A 16,566-nucleotide genomic window follows, 5' to 3' on the forward strand; every position below is an offset into this window, starting at 1 on the left:
CAAGATTGTCTGAGACCTACAAATCAACAAGTTTTGTTTACTATTCTAAGGAGGATGGTAATTTTTGGGAGGAGCTTAGTGCTATATCTGAAAGAGTGCTTTGTAATTTTGATGAGTAAGAATGTAGTTTCAAGAGAGCTTTTGAAGCTAAAGGGGAGTGCCTTGAAAATCCTATAGTAAGCTTTTATTTGATGATGGTCTGTATCTACAGTGGTAGCAACATGATGTGTAAATGATGGGTTAATGCCAAACAATAATCCCAGTTAATTCTGAGATACAAAGTGACTTTTGGAGAGTTGAAGAGATCCTGTATTTTAAGTAGATGAACAATAGTAAGCCATCGTGGTGTATCAAACAGCATGATAGATGTTCTGCTGGAATTGATAACAGCTTGTTTCACTTGTGCGAAAAAGTAATAAATCCAGTAGAAAAGATAATTGGTTTAATATTTCCTAATTTAAGTACTAAAGACCTTTTAGACAATATTATTGTTTTAAGTTTTGAGATGGACAGATCACTAGGGTTTGTTGGAGAAAAATAATTACTTCCACTGTTCACTTTCTGATGGTAGCTTCCATTAAATTAGATATTTTCACATTAATTTTTGGTCTGGCTTAAGCATAATGTTTTGCCTCAAAGGAGCATGTACAATTGTTGTCAATTATGTTATTAGAAGATGGAGGGACCCAGATTTTGTTCAGAATCATTAGTTACGGTTTATTTTATTGTTTGTTTGTGCTTTTAGTGCTTTAAAAGTAACTATAAACAATTGTCAATTTTTTCTTGGCACAATCTGCTTTTTTGAATCCAACACCAAGGGTGCTATATGCAAAAAATAATAATTTAAGACTTATATTCCATTTGCTTTATTGCTGGGCCTTTTTTGGGATGTTTTGCTTTCTGTGGAATCATTATTTGCTTCACATGTTTCTCTTGTTGCATGTTTGAACATGTAGGGAAGAAGGAGTACTTACATATTAGGAATGTATTAACACAAAACCAGAGTTATTGGGTTATGTCAATGATTGTAGCTATAGAGTCAATACAAAGTCTTAAACCTAGGCATACAAGTGTGCATTATTGTCACAGATGACTGGAGTCACATCTCTGGTAGATAATGCTCTAAGCCTGAACAAAGCACAGACGTACTTGAGATGCAGAACTCCACCTTCACTTTAATCCAACTCCTGGAGTGCCACATACAAGAAAACTATTTACATATTATTCTCTTGTATCTCTGTTCAATTTCCCTCTTTGCATTCTGTCGGCACATATTTTTATAACACCTGTTACTTTCTTCTGATGGTACAGAATCTGTTCATTTACTGACAGTCTTTGCCTGAGGCAACTCAATTGGGGAGGGCAGGGACAGACACTTCAAAGGCACTCGTTCTATCTGAAGAGTCAACAGAACTCTGCCAGAGTGAGACACTAGTCGTCCCAACCTGAGTATAAGCAAATAGTCACAGGTGACAAACAGAAACTGTGATTTGCCACTCCAGCTCTGAATTTGAAAACCTAACTAATTCAGCTACACTTTCAAACCTAGCATTCAAATGGGGATCCATCTGGGTTTCATATTCGTAACTCATCAGTGTCATCTCTTCAAGTCTCTAGCGTTTTGTTCTAGCACCAGAGGTAGTTTATATTAGTGGATGTGTGGGGGTAAAGCCTTCACATTTGAGAGCTCAGGGTGAAACCTTTGAAACACATTTAATGCATTTTGCCTAATGACTGACATTTTAATTAGGTGAATGATATGATCTGCTGTCATGAATTTATTCAAATGTTCTTTACAATACATTGTTAGAGATGCCCATTAATAGAAATCCAAGTAAAGTGATTCCAGAAGAGTGACTGAGGTTGTTGTCAGTGATAGTCAAAAACAGGAAATCACAATTACCTCATCATAACTCAGTAGATAAAGTGTATCACAGTAAATGACCCTCTTGCCCCTGTGCACTGTATGTCTATAAAATAACATTGGAACGGCAAAACCTTGACTATAAAATAAAACTGTGCAGTATGGCAATCTCTCATTACTCTGTTTGGTATATATTAAATTAGAAAAAAACAGAGTGAGGCAGGAGCATTAGAGCTGCAAAAGAGTTTATGATAAAATGAACAAATATGTTTTTTCAGCTTTTGAGTGAGGTTCTCTTTTAATGTGACAAAATTAAATGACTTTGACACTTTGTTTGTGCATAGGCTTTCAATAGCTTTCCTTATTCCTTCAGTGATGAAGGAACTGATTTGTGGATACTTCAAATAATATGAAAAACTACTACTACAAAAAAGAAGCATATTTAAAGTGTTGCCTTGTCAATGGCAGCTACACTAGAAGTCTATAAAGATCCTCTTTTCAGTTGCTATAATTTATTACTTTATGCAGAGCCATAGCTACATCATCTGACACTCGGAGTAGTTCCAAAGCACCAAATAAGGCCGAAACCCCAAAACAAAGGGTGTCTGTAGTCCAATCTTGTGAGGCAACTAAAGTCAGTTCCACACCACAAAAGAAGTTTAATAAAACTTTGGATTAAGCACTGTGTCTGCTGAAATCAGACTTCTGTAGAATTACAAATCTACAATAATTACCCTTTTAAATATTCCACCCAATGATCAAGTGTCCAAGAGCAACCAATTATAAAACTAGTACAATTAAACAATAAATAAAATATTGAGTAAATAATTAAAACATAAAAAAGACAATACCAAGCAAACTTTGGGAAGCCTTAAACATTGCATGCCATTAACCTAAGCACACTGTTAATGGAACTATATTCATTTAAACCTGGGGGGGCAGTGACATTTAATCTGAGTCACCAGCACAACTCTCTCTCCTCAATCAGCTCTTCCCATGGTCCCCCCTGGGATTCTTAACAATGTGATCAACTACAAAAAACTGTGGTCAGGATGTGTCATCAAATGTTTAGCCAAGGAATTTTTTTAAGTTCGACTTCCTTATATCCAACATATGTTCGTAAGCTCTTTCATTTAGCTTTCTTTGGGTTTTACCCACATAACAACATTTACATTTCTGTCAGATAACTACATAGACCACACCCTGGGTATTACAATTTCTGTGGGACTTAGCTCTTGTAGATCAGAGTGTAGCATGTGTGCACTATGTCTTTAAGAAGCATGTGAGGCTGTGCGTGCACGTATAGGTTTCAGACATATGTAGTTCCTAGTGCCATTTTGAAGAAGCAGCCAGTGTGTAAGCATTTTAGTCATATTCAAATACGTCTTACAGTAATGTGTTTGCATAGAATAAAGCTGCTTAAACAGAACCCACGAAGACGCATTTATTTGTGTACCAACACGAAAGCAACATGGTGTCAGACTTGGATGGAAAAGAACAAAACATTTGGAGCCATGAGATGTAAAGGTGGCAGCAAAGGTCAAACCAAGAGAAAATAGTGTGAACATAACCAGAAGGAATTAAAGCTAATAAAAAGCAACACAAATTATTTACTTGATGCAAAAGAGGCAAGAAAAAGCATTACAAGGGCATAAACTGCATTATCAGGCAATCAGAAAGCTCAAAACTTTGTTAGCAAAAGAAAATGTTTGAGATACAAGTGTTTGATGAAACGAGCATGTTTAAAGTACAAAACAAGCACATTAAAGATAAAACGAGCATGTTAAAGTACAAAATTAGCATGTTTAAGGCACAAAGAGTATGCCTAAGGCATAATTTGGCATGTTTAGAGTAAAACAAGCACAAAGAAAGTACGCTGGGCATAAAAAAAAGAAAAGGGGCATAGCAGATAAAAATAAAGCAAAGCAACAGTTGTTTTGGGCAAAGTGCTGTGTTTGGGCATAACTACGACTTTGTTTGGTATTAAAAAAGTAAAGTCAGTCAGTCAAAGTATCTCAGAGTGTATAAAAGTGCTTACAGTGTGTGCGTGGTACTATGGATGTATTTCATATAGTTCACTGTGTGTAAAGTGCAACTATCTCATGTAATTCAGTTGAAGCATGGTTGTTTGAAAAAATGTTCTTGTGTTGGGTGTGGCTGTTCGCAAAGAGCTGCCATTACAGAGTGCTTCATGTACTGTAAAGAGTGCCTGGCCAGGTGCCGCCATTTTGGGAACATTTCAGTGTATTGCATCGAGTCATTTACAAAGTGCACATACCTCAAAAGACATTGAATTTGGGCAACCAAAATCTGATTATTCGCATTTTTGAGGCGGTCAGTGTAGGGCATTTGTTTGATGCCAGTAGTCCTCTTTGTGAGGTACTTCTGTGGCCATTCCAGCTGCTGCAGATGTCTTGTGAGGTACATTCCAAAAGGAGCGTTGTACTCTATAATGGGTCTAATGAGTGTCGAGTAGAGGGGAACAATGACCTCTTTTTTCCCTGAATGAGAACCCTTTTATGATGAGGTGTGCCACATAGAAGGGCTTCCTAACTACTGTGGCGATGTGACTATCAAAGAAGAGACTACTGTCCACCTTGGTCCCAAGGTCTCTTATCACACATTCGGTGTTAAGTAGATTGCTGCCTATGTGGTAATTCATGGGTACAGAGTTTTTACCAAAGGGGATGACACAGCACTTTTTGGCATTGAGCTTGAGGCCATGGCTCTGACACCAGGCATCTAAAAAAGAACATTTAATGTATGATTAATGTTCAACTCATAATCATAAGCAACTGATGTACTCTCTATTTAATGTATCTAGCTATCTTACAGTGGGCACACTACTAGAGGGCTCTAACCTTTTCCACTAAAACTAAATAAATAGCTTTCTTCTACCCAATAGTTACTTAGCTAACAAAAACATATCCTGCAAATAAAAATTAAGAAAACGTATTGCTTAAGCACCCTATATTCTAACAGTAACAATTTATATACTAGGTGGAAAATCTAAAATATGTGTACAGGTCAGTCTCCTAACTAAAATCAAGATTAGTACAACAGTTTACTTCAATATTCTGGCTAACATAGTACTGTCTGCTGCTGCTATTATTTTTTTTATTATCAGAAAAATTGGCACAAAAGGCAGTTTGCTTGTGGTAGATTAAAGCTCAGTAAGTCATCACTCTCCACATACCTACATACACATAAAAAGGCTAGATTTTTCTACACATATCTGCATAACATAACTAAGCTAGTCCAAAGTGGGGACAACCACCCCAATCTTGGCCTAAGCACCAATATACAGCCAGAAACAACAACACCCCTTCAGAATGGCACAACTCCTCTCCCAAACCACAACTCAGTTCACAATTTATTTCTCCTAAACTAAAATTGTCAAAGCCTGTGCAAAAACATATATTATCTCCACACAACCCTCTCACACTATAACCCTGGCATACTTATAGCTACTGAAGCCTGACTAAAGCCAGAAATAACTAGTAATGAAATATTCCACCCAGATATAACATAACCAGGTCAGACAAGCTAACAAATAGAGGAGGTGGAGTAACCAGTGCTTTTAAAAACACCTTAGTAGTAATCCAGCATCCTCAAACTACCCCAATATTTCACAACACTGAAGTTCTCATTATCCAACTCAAACTCAGTAACAGTAAATCAGTCTGCCTAGTAGTACTATACGTTCCTCCTTGAAACAATCTAGCCACAACTGAAGAAGTTCTTCTGTGGCTGTATCACAATATAAGGGAAAAAAAAGAGACTATAACCTTATGTGATGTAAATATTGACTGGAAACAAATAACAAATACCTCACCTGATCTAAACTTATTCATATTCTTACAGCTATTAAACATCACCACCAGGACCCACAAAAAAATCTAGCAAAGAAACCACACTAGATTGGATTCTTTCAAATAAGCCCCACAACATCAATGCCACTGGAACCTTACCAGACAGTATTAGTGACCATCTGCCCATCTGCATTATCAGACAATGGCTAGACTTTCAGAAGCAAGTGACATACAAACAAGTCCATAATCTGCAGAGTTTCAATCCTGAATGCCTTATAACAGCTCAGAAGCAATATAACTGGAACTGCCTGTAGCAGTTATTCATTTTAATCATATCTTCTTAACCATCCTAAATAAGCAGGCCCCACTAAGAAATAAAAAAGTCAGATCTATTCCAGCACCCTGGCTACAAAGACTACTAAGCAGCTACTATTAAATAGAGAATGGGCTTGGAAAACATATGCAAACATAAAACCTAGTTAACCCTACACGATTATAGATATCTCAGAAATCTCATAAAAAAACAAATACTTAGTGACAAGAAAGAATATATTACAAACCTATAAAATACCCACCAAAATAACCCCAAACTGTTCTGGTAGTCCTTAAAGTCAGTGCAAAACCCCAGCCCCTCAACCCACCACAACCTTTAAATATCCAGGTAATACAGCAACTCAGTTCAACACCCATTTTGTAAATTCTATCTTATCACTAACCAAGCAATATTCCACCTCACCCCTCACTATTCCACATTCCTCTACCACCAAAAAAGTACTCTTCAAATTTGATAGTGTACCCACCACAACAATAAAAAAATACCTACTAAAAATGAAACCAACCACCTTGTCAGATGACAAATTACCAACACAGTACCTCAAAATAGCAGCAGAAACTGTAGCATTCCCAGTCTCCATACTTATCAAAAGATGCATAAAAGAAAACTATGTCCCCAACGTCAGGAAAATATCACACATCATTCCTCTACATAAAGGCAGAAATTCTACTGACCTAACCAGCTACCATCCAACAGCCATCCTCCCACCCTATCCAAGATATTAGAAAAATGTATCCACACCCACTTGCTCAAATAACTCACCAACTGTAACCTATGCTCCTTGACTCAACATGGCTTTCAGCCTTATCATAGCATAACTACTGCCCTTTTAAACTTTACAAACACAATGAATCAACTATGAAAGGATGATAACGCAGTCTCAATAGTCTTCGTAGATTTATCTAAATCATTTGATACTGTCTCACACCAGAAACTCCTTGAGGAACTAGTCTCTCTAGGTATCAATACCTCATCACCAACCTAGTTCCACAGCTACTTATCCAATAGGAAACAAGCAGTGAAATGTCAATGAGGCTATTTAGATTTCCTCACAGTCACCGTTGGTGCCCCTCAAGGATCAAGTCTAGGACCCCGCTTTTTAATATGTTTATTAATAATCTATACTCTGCCACTAAACAAGCTACCCTGGTACAATATGCAGATTATGTCACTCTCATCTGCTCAGCCCAAGCACTGATCTCCCTACAAGAAAACAAAAGAGGCCTTTTTAGCCATAGAATCCTTGCTTGATAGCTCAGACTTGCTCTTAAATATTAAAAAAATACTACTGATGCTTTTTACCCTAGAAGCTACTCAAACCAAAACTAATTTTTTCATATCCTATCAGCCAACAAAACAAAAATAGAACATGTCACACAGGCAAAACTCATTGGAGTAATGCTCGCTGATAATCTTGAGTACAACCAATACCTACTTTTAGCCAATAAAAAAAACAAACTGGAAACTAGGAACCATCTACAGGGCTAGAAAATTCCTCACTAATAACCCCCCCCCAAAAAACATAGCACAATCATACTTACTTTCATCCCTACTATATGCTGAACCCATCTTTACAAATCTTAACTTAATCATCAGAAATAAACTAGGGACAGCCTATAACAAAATAGCAAAAATTGCTTCAAATAATCCTCAAAAAAAAAAAAAAAAGGAAAAGAAAAAACACCATTGCATAGCATTAAAATCTTAAAAAAATCAGCTTATTACAGTCCTTAAACTAATAAATTCCACAGGCACATTTTGAGCTCTAAAAAGAATACTACAACTCTATACCACTAATCGAGCCCTACAATATAGCAACAAAGCTTTTCTATCAATAGCAAAATCAAAAACAGACACAGGAGACACACAATACTTTAACCACTTAGCGAAAATGTGGAACCAAGTCCCCTCTGAAATAAGACAGGTAGACACACTGAATGTCTTCAGAACATCACAAAAAAAAACCACTCAATACCTAGCTGTGCTCATGCACCACCTAACCACCAGCCCTGTACTCAACCTAAACCCCACCGTCAAAGTTCCACTCACTTTATTTAACCTTTCTGTACCTTAATCTTGTGTATGTAACGTTATATCTCTATCACTAAGAACTCTCACTGTATGTTCTCCCACAACTGTCCTTTTATACTATTTTTCTATAGACTGCCACTCTACCATCTACCTACTTTCCCAGGTAACTACCACTATCTCTAGTTTTTATGGTACAGGTCTATACAAACTCTCTACCTCAATCAAAAATGTTTCATATAACTACTTCTCTTAAGTTCTACCTTCTGCTAAATCCCTTGCTCCTTTGCTACCCTTATCTGTACTTCCAGCTAAGCACATTACATAATATATCCACTGTGTAATTTCTCTGTAATCTGACTTCTTCTTCTTATTCTTTCGGCTGCTCCTGTTAGGGGTTGCCACAGCGGATCATCTGTTTCCATTTCTTCCTGTCCGCTGCATCTTGCTCTGTCACACCAACCACCTGCATGTCCTCGCTCACCACATCCATAAACCTTATCTTAGGCCTTCCTCTTTTCCTGTTACCTGGCAGCTTCATTCTTAGCATCTTTTTCCCAATATACTCTGCATCCCTCCTCAGCACATGTCCAAACCAACGTAATCTTGCCTCTCTGGCTTTGTCTCCAAACCTTCCAACCTGGGCTGACCCTCTAATATACTTATTCCTAATCTTGTCCATCCTCGTCACACCCAGTGCAAATCTTAACATCTACAACTCTGCCACGTCAAGCTCTGACTCTTGCCTTTTTGTCAATGCCACTGTCTCCAACCCATATAACATATCTGGTCTCACTACCCTCTTGTAGACCTTCCCTTTCACTCTTACTAGTACTCGTCTGTCACAAATCACTCCTGACACTCTTCTCCACCCACTCCATCCTGCCTGTACTCTCTTCTTCACCACTTTTCCATACTCACCATTACTCTGAACTGTTGATCCCAAGTATTTAAACTCATCCACCTTTGCCACCTCTACTCCCTGCATCCTCATCATTCGTCTATCCTCCCTCTCATTCACACACATATATTCTGTCTTAGTCCTGCTGACCTTCATTCCTCTTCTCTCTAGAGCATATCTCCACCTCTCCAGGGTCTCCTCCACCTGTTCCTACTCTCACTACAGATCACAATGTCATTTGCAAACATCATAGTCCACAGAGACTCCTGTCTGATCTCATCTGTCAACCTGTCCATCACCATTACAAATAGGAAAGGGCTCAGAGCTGAACCTTGATGTAATCCCACCTCCACCTTAAACGCATCCATCACTCCCACCGCAGACCTCACCGCTGTCACACTGCCCTTGTACATATCCTGTACCACTGTTACATACTTCTCTGACACTCCCGACTTCCTCATACAATACCACAACTCCTCTCTAGGCACCCTGTCATATGCTTTCTCTAAATTCACAAAGACACGATGCAACTTCTTCTGACATTCTCTGTACTTCTCTATCAACACTCTCAAAGCAAACATCGCATCTGTAGAGCTCTTTCCTCGTATTAAACCATACTGCTGATCACTAATCATCACCTCCCTTCTTAACCTAGCTTCCACTACTCTTTCCCATAACTTCATGCTGTGACTAATCAATTTAATCCCTCTGTAGTTACTACAGCTCTGCACATCACCTTTATTCGTAAAAATTGGTACCAAAACACTTTTTCTCCATTCCTCAGGCATCTGACTACTTTATGAAAAAATTTCCTTAAATTCATAGACTACTGTATATTATATAATGTGGTCTAGTTGTATTCATATACTTGTGCTTTCATGTAAACTTTTGTCTTTTTTTTCTTTAAATGTTCTCACCTAATATGTGGAGCTTTTCCTCCCAGGCCTCCAGTGAAGAATTGGATAAACTTCTGTTGTAACTTCCTGTTAAAGAAATTTAAATAAATATCCTGTGTAGCTCATTTGCATGGACTTTCTCATTTGTACATCATTATCATACCTTTCAACCTCTTAGCTCAAGAAATCCGGGCAAAGCATAAAATAATGGGGGGAGAAAGGCCCCAAAATAGGGAAAGTTGCAAGAATAACAGGATTTGTGTTAGCATGCATTTTCTGAAGGATATTAAGTCTGAAACACAAATGTATGCCATTATTTAATTAATTCAGTCCTCAATGATTTGCTAGAAAACCACAGATTTTATGAGGAACAAACCAAAAATCTGAGGCAAAAATCTGGACATTCTGTGAAAATCTGGACAGCTGAGAGCTACAATCATTATACAGCCCTCTGCATATGTTGCAAATCACACAGTAACAACCGACGGTTTCAAGAATATGGTGTCTTTGAAATACCTATGTTTGGAGCATGGCCACTTCCCATATTAATTTGCCCTATTCATTGCACTAACCCCTCTCTGAGTCCCAGTTTATGCAGTATAGAGAGCTCCATGATAATTTTCATAAAACTGGGGGAAAGACAGCCTTGTTAATTAAGTTTTTCTGACAGCAGCCACCGCAGAACAGGGGCAGGAAAATGAGGCATCTTTAAAAGTTGTAACACACTTCTAGCTGTAAGACTTCTTTTGTGTGTGCATGTGTGTGTGTGTGTGTGTGTGTGTGTGTGTGTGTGTGTGTGTGTGTGTGTGTGTGTGTGTGTGTGTTTGTGTGTGTGTGTGTATGCACGAGCGCAAAGTGTATTAAAGCTTTGAAAGATGTTACAAGACTGGATGCTGTGTTTTCAAACTGCCTGCCCCTTACACTAATTTGACCACATAATTTTTTCCCTCTCCTCTTTCATTGGCTATTGCCAGTAAGCAAAAATGATCATTTTGTGTAGCTGCTCTCCCCCTCTGCTATTCCAAGAACACTTGCCCACCCCCACTCAATGCATCTTGACATTTTAAAATTAGTGGATCTCCCTTTAAAACTGCTAAAGCCTGCGTTACCCCCTTTTTCATATCTAACAGCTTAGTGCACTCTACAACTCTTAGGATATTAACCCATTTTTTCCATTCAAAAGCTACAATGCCTGGTCCAAGACCACCATTCATGAGAGAACCCAAATTCTGCCTCTCAGTTGTCATCTTGGGATTATTGCTTCTGTTTTGCACCCAGTGAGAGAAGAAGCAGAGTGCATTGATTACTTACTGTCTCTGACTGGATAGTAAGCATCTGTGCAGGACCTTCCTAACTGGCCTGGTTAGTATTCAAGGCATCTACCAGGAAAAGGCTATAGCAATCCTACAGACACCTGCATCATTTGGGACAATACTGTTGATCACCAAAGAAGCTGTGACCTGCTTCTCATCTTGGGATTAGTGCTACTATTTTGTATCTGATGACTTCTTGATTAGCTACTGTCTAACCTAACTTCAGATTATCTCTCTAAATACTTCATTCCTGAATTTTCAGGGTCTCCTATAGTAGTTTCCCCTCAGGTATCTGGCAGTGCCCTGTATAGATGCAGACACCTTGAAATTTCTGTAAAACACTCTTGAAATTTCACCAATATCTAGTTGTACTCATTGTAACTAGTTTGCGCAGTGACAAGCACTGCCCCTAGATTTGCAAACCAGATACTCATGACTTTATATCCTCACTGCAACTGCCTAATCAATGAAAAAGGGGCTGTTGCCATGGATAAGACCTTTCTCACTATCTCTATTGCCATCTTGGTGAATATGGGCATTTTGAGGCAATGTAAAAATTGCTTCATGTTTACTGACAACCAGCTAATTCTCAAACAAACTGATTTGATAAGGTACGTGAGAATTTTATTTACTCAATGTCACTGGAGGCACAGTTCACACATAAAAGCACTCCTCAGTAACTCAGTAAGGTTGTCAGTAGCACACAAGCTGCACCTATCACACACAGCACTAAGTAGACACATAGACTCACCCCAAAGACGTCTTGGTCAAAGCTCACATAACACATGCCATCAGCAGCTTCAAATGCATCCTTTCAAAACAACACCTACATTAACATACATAAGCACATCTCATATGACTTCTACTTCAAAGCCCATAAGGGAAGCCACCATTGGAGACTCCATTGTGAGACACACTGATGTCCCTCATGGCTGAGTAAGTAGAAAATCAAAGTGCAGTTGCTTATGAGGGGTCAGGATCTGCCATATTATGCAAGGACTCAGGTCCCACAAGTACCAGTATGACTCAGTCATAGTCCATGTGGGAGCTGATTACCTGAGATGTACCTCCTTAGACTATATCACAAGAAACATCATGGAGCTGTCAGAATATGAGTGTCAGGCTGGTATGAGCCTAGGACTGAGCAGCATTCTAACTTCTCGGAGGATAATGCCACAATACAAAGAGAAGATGATTGAATTTAATAATTGGCGTAGTTTCTGGTGTCATTCTAAGTGAGTGCATTATTTGTCAGCATGGAAGAATATGGTTAATAGACCATGCTGCTTTGCCAGGGATGGTTGGCACCTCCTCCTTTCTTTCGGACATTAGATAAAAAAGTGTCCTTCCTCATAGTGTCTTTTTAGGCAATGCAAAACTGAAAATACTTCTGACATAGCAAATCAAAACCAAGAAAATCTAAAGATGTAACTGCTCAACGTTAGGAATCTAAACAAGAAACTAAACTCACTACAAGTTTTCTTCACCCTATAAAATGCTGTCATCTCTGCAGTCACTGAGACATGGTTTAAAGTCACAGAGAGGATCCTTGCAGTGCATAGCTATTATGCCTTCCACACATTTAGACCAACTACTACACAAGCAGTGACTAAAGTTGGAGAATTCTTGATTTACATTAAAATAAATATAGCTCAAGGCTGGTCAAAGAGAACAATGCACTTGAGCTTCTCCACATTCAAATCACCATAGGCAAAATCCCATACCACTTCCTTGCAAGCTATAGGTCCCCCTCTATGACTCAGGAAACCCATAACATGTATTTAAGCATAATGGAAGCATTCATCATCAAACCCAATGCTATATTCAGGGGTGACTTTAATTACTCCACTATTAACTAGGAATCATATATGACATCAAAGGTGCAGGCATAGAGATTCCTGGATTTTGTAAACACAAACTCCCTGGATCAGATTGTCAATACATGAAATAAGGGTGCAAACTAACTGAATCTGGTCCTCACTAATATTGGAGAGCATTGCACACCTCCTTGTGTAATGTCCTCTGCGGTAAGTTCAGACCACAGATTGGCCTCCTCTAACTCATTCTCATCAGTAGGCTGTAACTGCAGGAACACCTATAGGCATCACTCACCTTTAATGAATTAAAGCAAAAATAAAACCCAGAGAATCGGCGTATCCTGGAATGTTCAAGAACTATTCTAAGGATAACTAACTTCTATTAAGTGATAATTTGGCAAATTTTCAGCCCCCCCCCCCCCCACGAACTGTGAAACACCACTGCATACACGGATCTGTTTACAGAAACCCTATACAAGTGTGTTAATAGCTGCATAGAGGCAGTCGTACCCACTAGGAATAAGTACAGAACTAACTCAAAAACCAAGCCATCTTCATGGAACCACAACATCAATATGCTGTATAACAGAATGACAAAAATCATGGCAAAAATTAGGAGATGTAGAACCCATCAGGAATAAAGCACTCTCACCAAACTAAACAAACAACTCAGAGGACAAATAAAGTCTCCCAAAGCCAAACCTGAGGTAAATTTGGCCTACAAGGCCATGAACAAGTACAAGGCATTCTTTAGCTAAGTATGTAGCTACAAAGACAGTACACAATTGCTTGCAGAGCTCATTGCTATTGGAGCCACCAGTACTGAGTCAGTTGATATAGCAAACCACATGAAAGGCAAATTAAGCTCTAAATTTACCCACCCCCCACCTTCCCTCAGGAAATACCATCAAATATAACTCCTCAACTATCACTAGGGAACAGGTCCTCAATGCTCTCTCTCTCTATAAGGCCAAGAACACTACATCAATGGGTCCCAACAATATCACAGGCTTCCTTCTAAATAGCATGAAACATGACCTATCAGGCCTTCTGAAATCACTATTTAACCATAGCCTCCAAACAAGCTTTGTGACTCACAAATGGAGAACAGCAACCATCATCCCACCGCACAAAGGTGGGCCATTTACAAACCCTGGAAACTATAGACCCATAAATCTAACTACTGTCATATGCAAAGCTATTTAAGAATTATCATGAAAATGATCAATAATGACATAGGAAATCTCAAGACACTAGACCAAACCCAGTTTGGTTTTGTCAAGGGCAGGTCATGCCTACTCAGCCTGGTCGACTTCTATTGAGAAGATCTCCAAAGCAATGGACAAGTGCAAAGCAGTTCACACTGCCTACCTTGACCTGCCCAAGGCATTTAACACAATAGCCCACTCAGCAATTGTTGGTAAACAGGTATAAACCCTCAGGTCACCTAGTGGGTAGGCAGGTGGCTCACAAAACAAACCCAGGAAGATAGAGCAGGGGAGTCCACATCTTCAAAGAGACCCGTCACCAACAGTGTCCCTCAGGGATCAGTACTGCGACCACTCCTATTTGGTATCTATGTCTCTGAAGTCAAGGCTAATGCCAAGAGACTCTGGATGAATACATTTGCAGATGATTGCAAATTAAGAGCAATTGTAGAATCTCCCACTGACTCTAAAGTTGTCCAAGAAGGGCTGATATAGACAAATAACTGGTGTCAGAACCATGAACTAAAACTAAATGCCTAGAAATGCATAATAGTATCCATTGGGAAGTCAGGCAACCCTGGTTATTATCATATGGACAACACACTCTAAGAGTTCACCCAGTAGTCAGGGACTTGGGAACACACATAGACAGTAATCTAGTCTTTGACCATCATATGTCTACAGTAGTGAGGAAATCATTCTATGTCATACAACTTATAAACAAATGTATTACACCTAGGTCCAAGGAGTCCATTGTTCTACTGTATTTGGTAGTCATCAGGCTTATCAGTGAGTACAATGCTCCCTTTGGTATGTACCTAACCAGGTACATCCAACAAATGGAACATCCACAGAGGATCCACACTAAGAGAATCATCATCATCATCAATCCCTTTTTCCCATTTTCTGCATTGAGTTAGGGTGTCATGTTAACTGTCACCATCTGTCTCAACTAAATGCCACACTTCAAATTATTATAATCAAGACTTTTCGGTCAGAACCAAGTAGTTCTATCTTCTCGCAATGAATGCCACATTTCACTCTTGAGCTTTAGTTTGCTCTTGAGATAAATTTCTTGACATCCATAACTTGATCTTGCAACAATCCCACCAGCCCACCATCAACCTTCCCATTCATTTATACACCACTATATGCACCACTTTTCCAATTAAAAAATCACTACAAAAAATAATAAAAAAATATGCAATAAATATAATAAAGGTCTCCAGGGGCAGATGATTCTTAAAAACTATACAACTAATAAGCTCTGATGCTCCCCACTGACAAATAATCTTATTCCCTGGTTTCTCTTTCTTTGTGAAAACCACAACATCCCTCCTCTCCTCTCCTTCACCTGCACATCAACTGAATCCAACCCCCACACAAGTAAGGCAAGTTGCCAGGCCCAAATTGCAATGACTCCGCAAAATACTCAAGCCAGCACTCTTAAAGGCTCTCTCCATAAAATAACAAAAAAATTAGAAGAAAATTCCATGAAACTCTTAGTTTATTGTCACATCAGGTAGAAAATATAAATCCAAACACCAAAAGGTGTATAAAGCATTGCCCACATTTAAGCATACCAAAATTGTTCAATAGTTGTTTAGTGCCTCTCTCAATAAAGATTTTATGTTGGAACCTCTTCTGAAAATAAGCTTAGGTTTGTCATCAACTTTCTTACTGATGTATATATTGTCTTTAATATGGGCCCAATTCTTATACAAGATGTCCCTTATCATGTCAGCATCCATTGAATAGGTTGTAATAAAACCCATCCCATAAATAGTAAAGCAAGTGTCAAGACTCTCAACCACTGGTCTCTTAAACAATTTTAAAATCCTCATCTAAACAGCCAACAACATAACATCCATGGAAAGCTCAGCATCCAGATAAGCTATGTTATGAATGGTAGATACCTCGCTAAGATTTTCAGGAAACCCACATACTCCAATGCCTTTTTGCACTATGAAAGCTCCCATCCTTACCATCAAAAAAAGGTCATAGTTAAAGGTCATCTTGTGATGGCTGCTAAAATGGTCTCTTTAGAAGTGAATGCGGACTTCTTAAAAATATGTTTATGAAAAGAATGTATCCAGTAGAGAAAATCACAAAAGTTCATAATTCCAGAAAACCAAAACTGAAGAAACATCACTAGAATAGCCAAAGGTAAACCAAAAATTAGCCTAAACTTGTATTTATTACTTGCTTTCATCAGAGACTTCTTCAGAAAAAACAGATACATTAACTCACTAACAATATAAGTTTAAATAATCAGAATGAACCAATAAAAATGCACTTCAGTTATGACATCATTAAAATCAATTAACAAGGGAAAAATACAGAAAAAATGACCAATATCACAAAATTATTTAACATACACCCTACGGTGTTTT

The sequence above is a fragment of the Protopterus annectens genome, chromosome 3.part0 (assembly GCF_019279795.1).
Source record: "Protopterus annectens isolate FY-2018-M chromosome 3.part0, PAN1.0, whole genome shotgun sequence".
Taxonomy (NCBI): Eukaryota; Metazoa; Chordata; order Ceratodontiformes; family Protopteridae; genus Protopterus; species Protopterus annectens.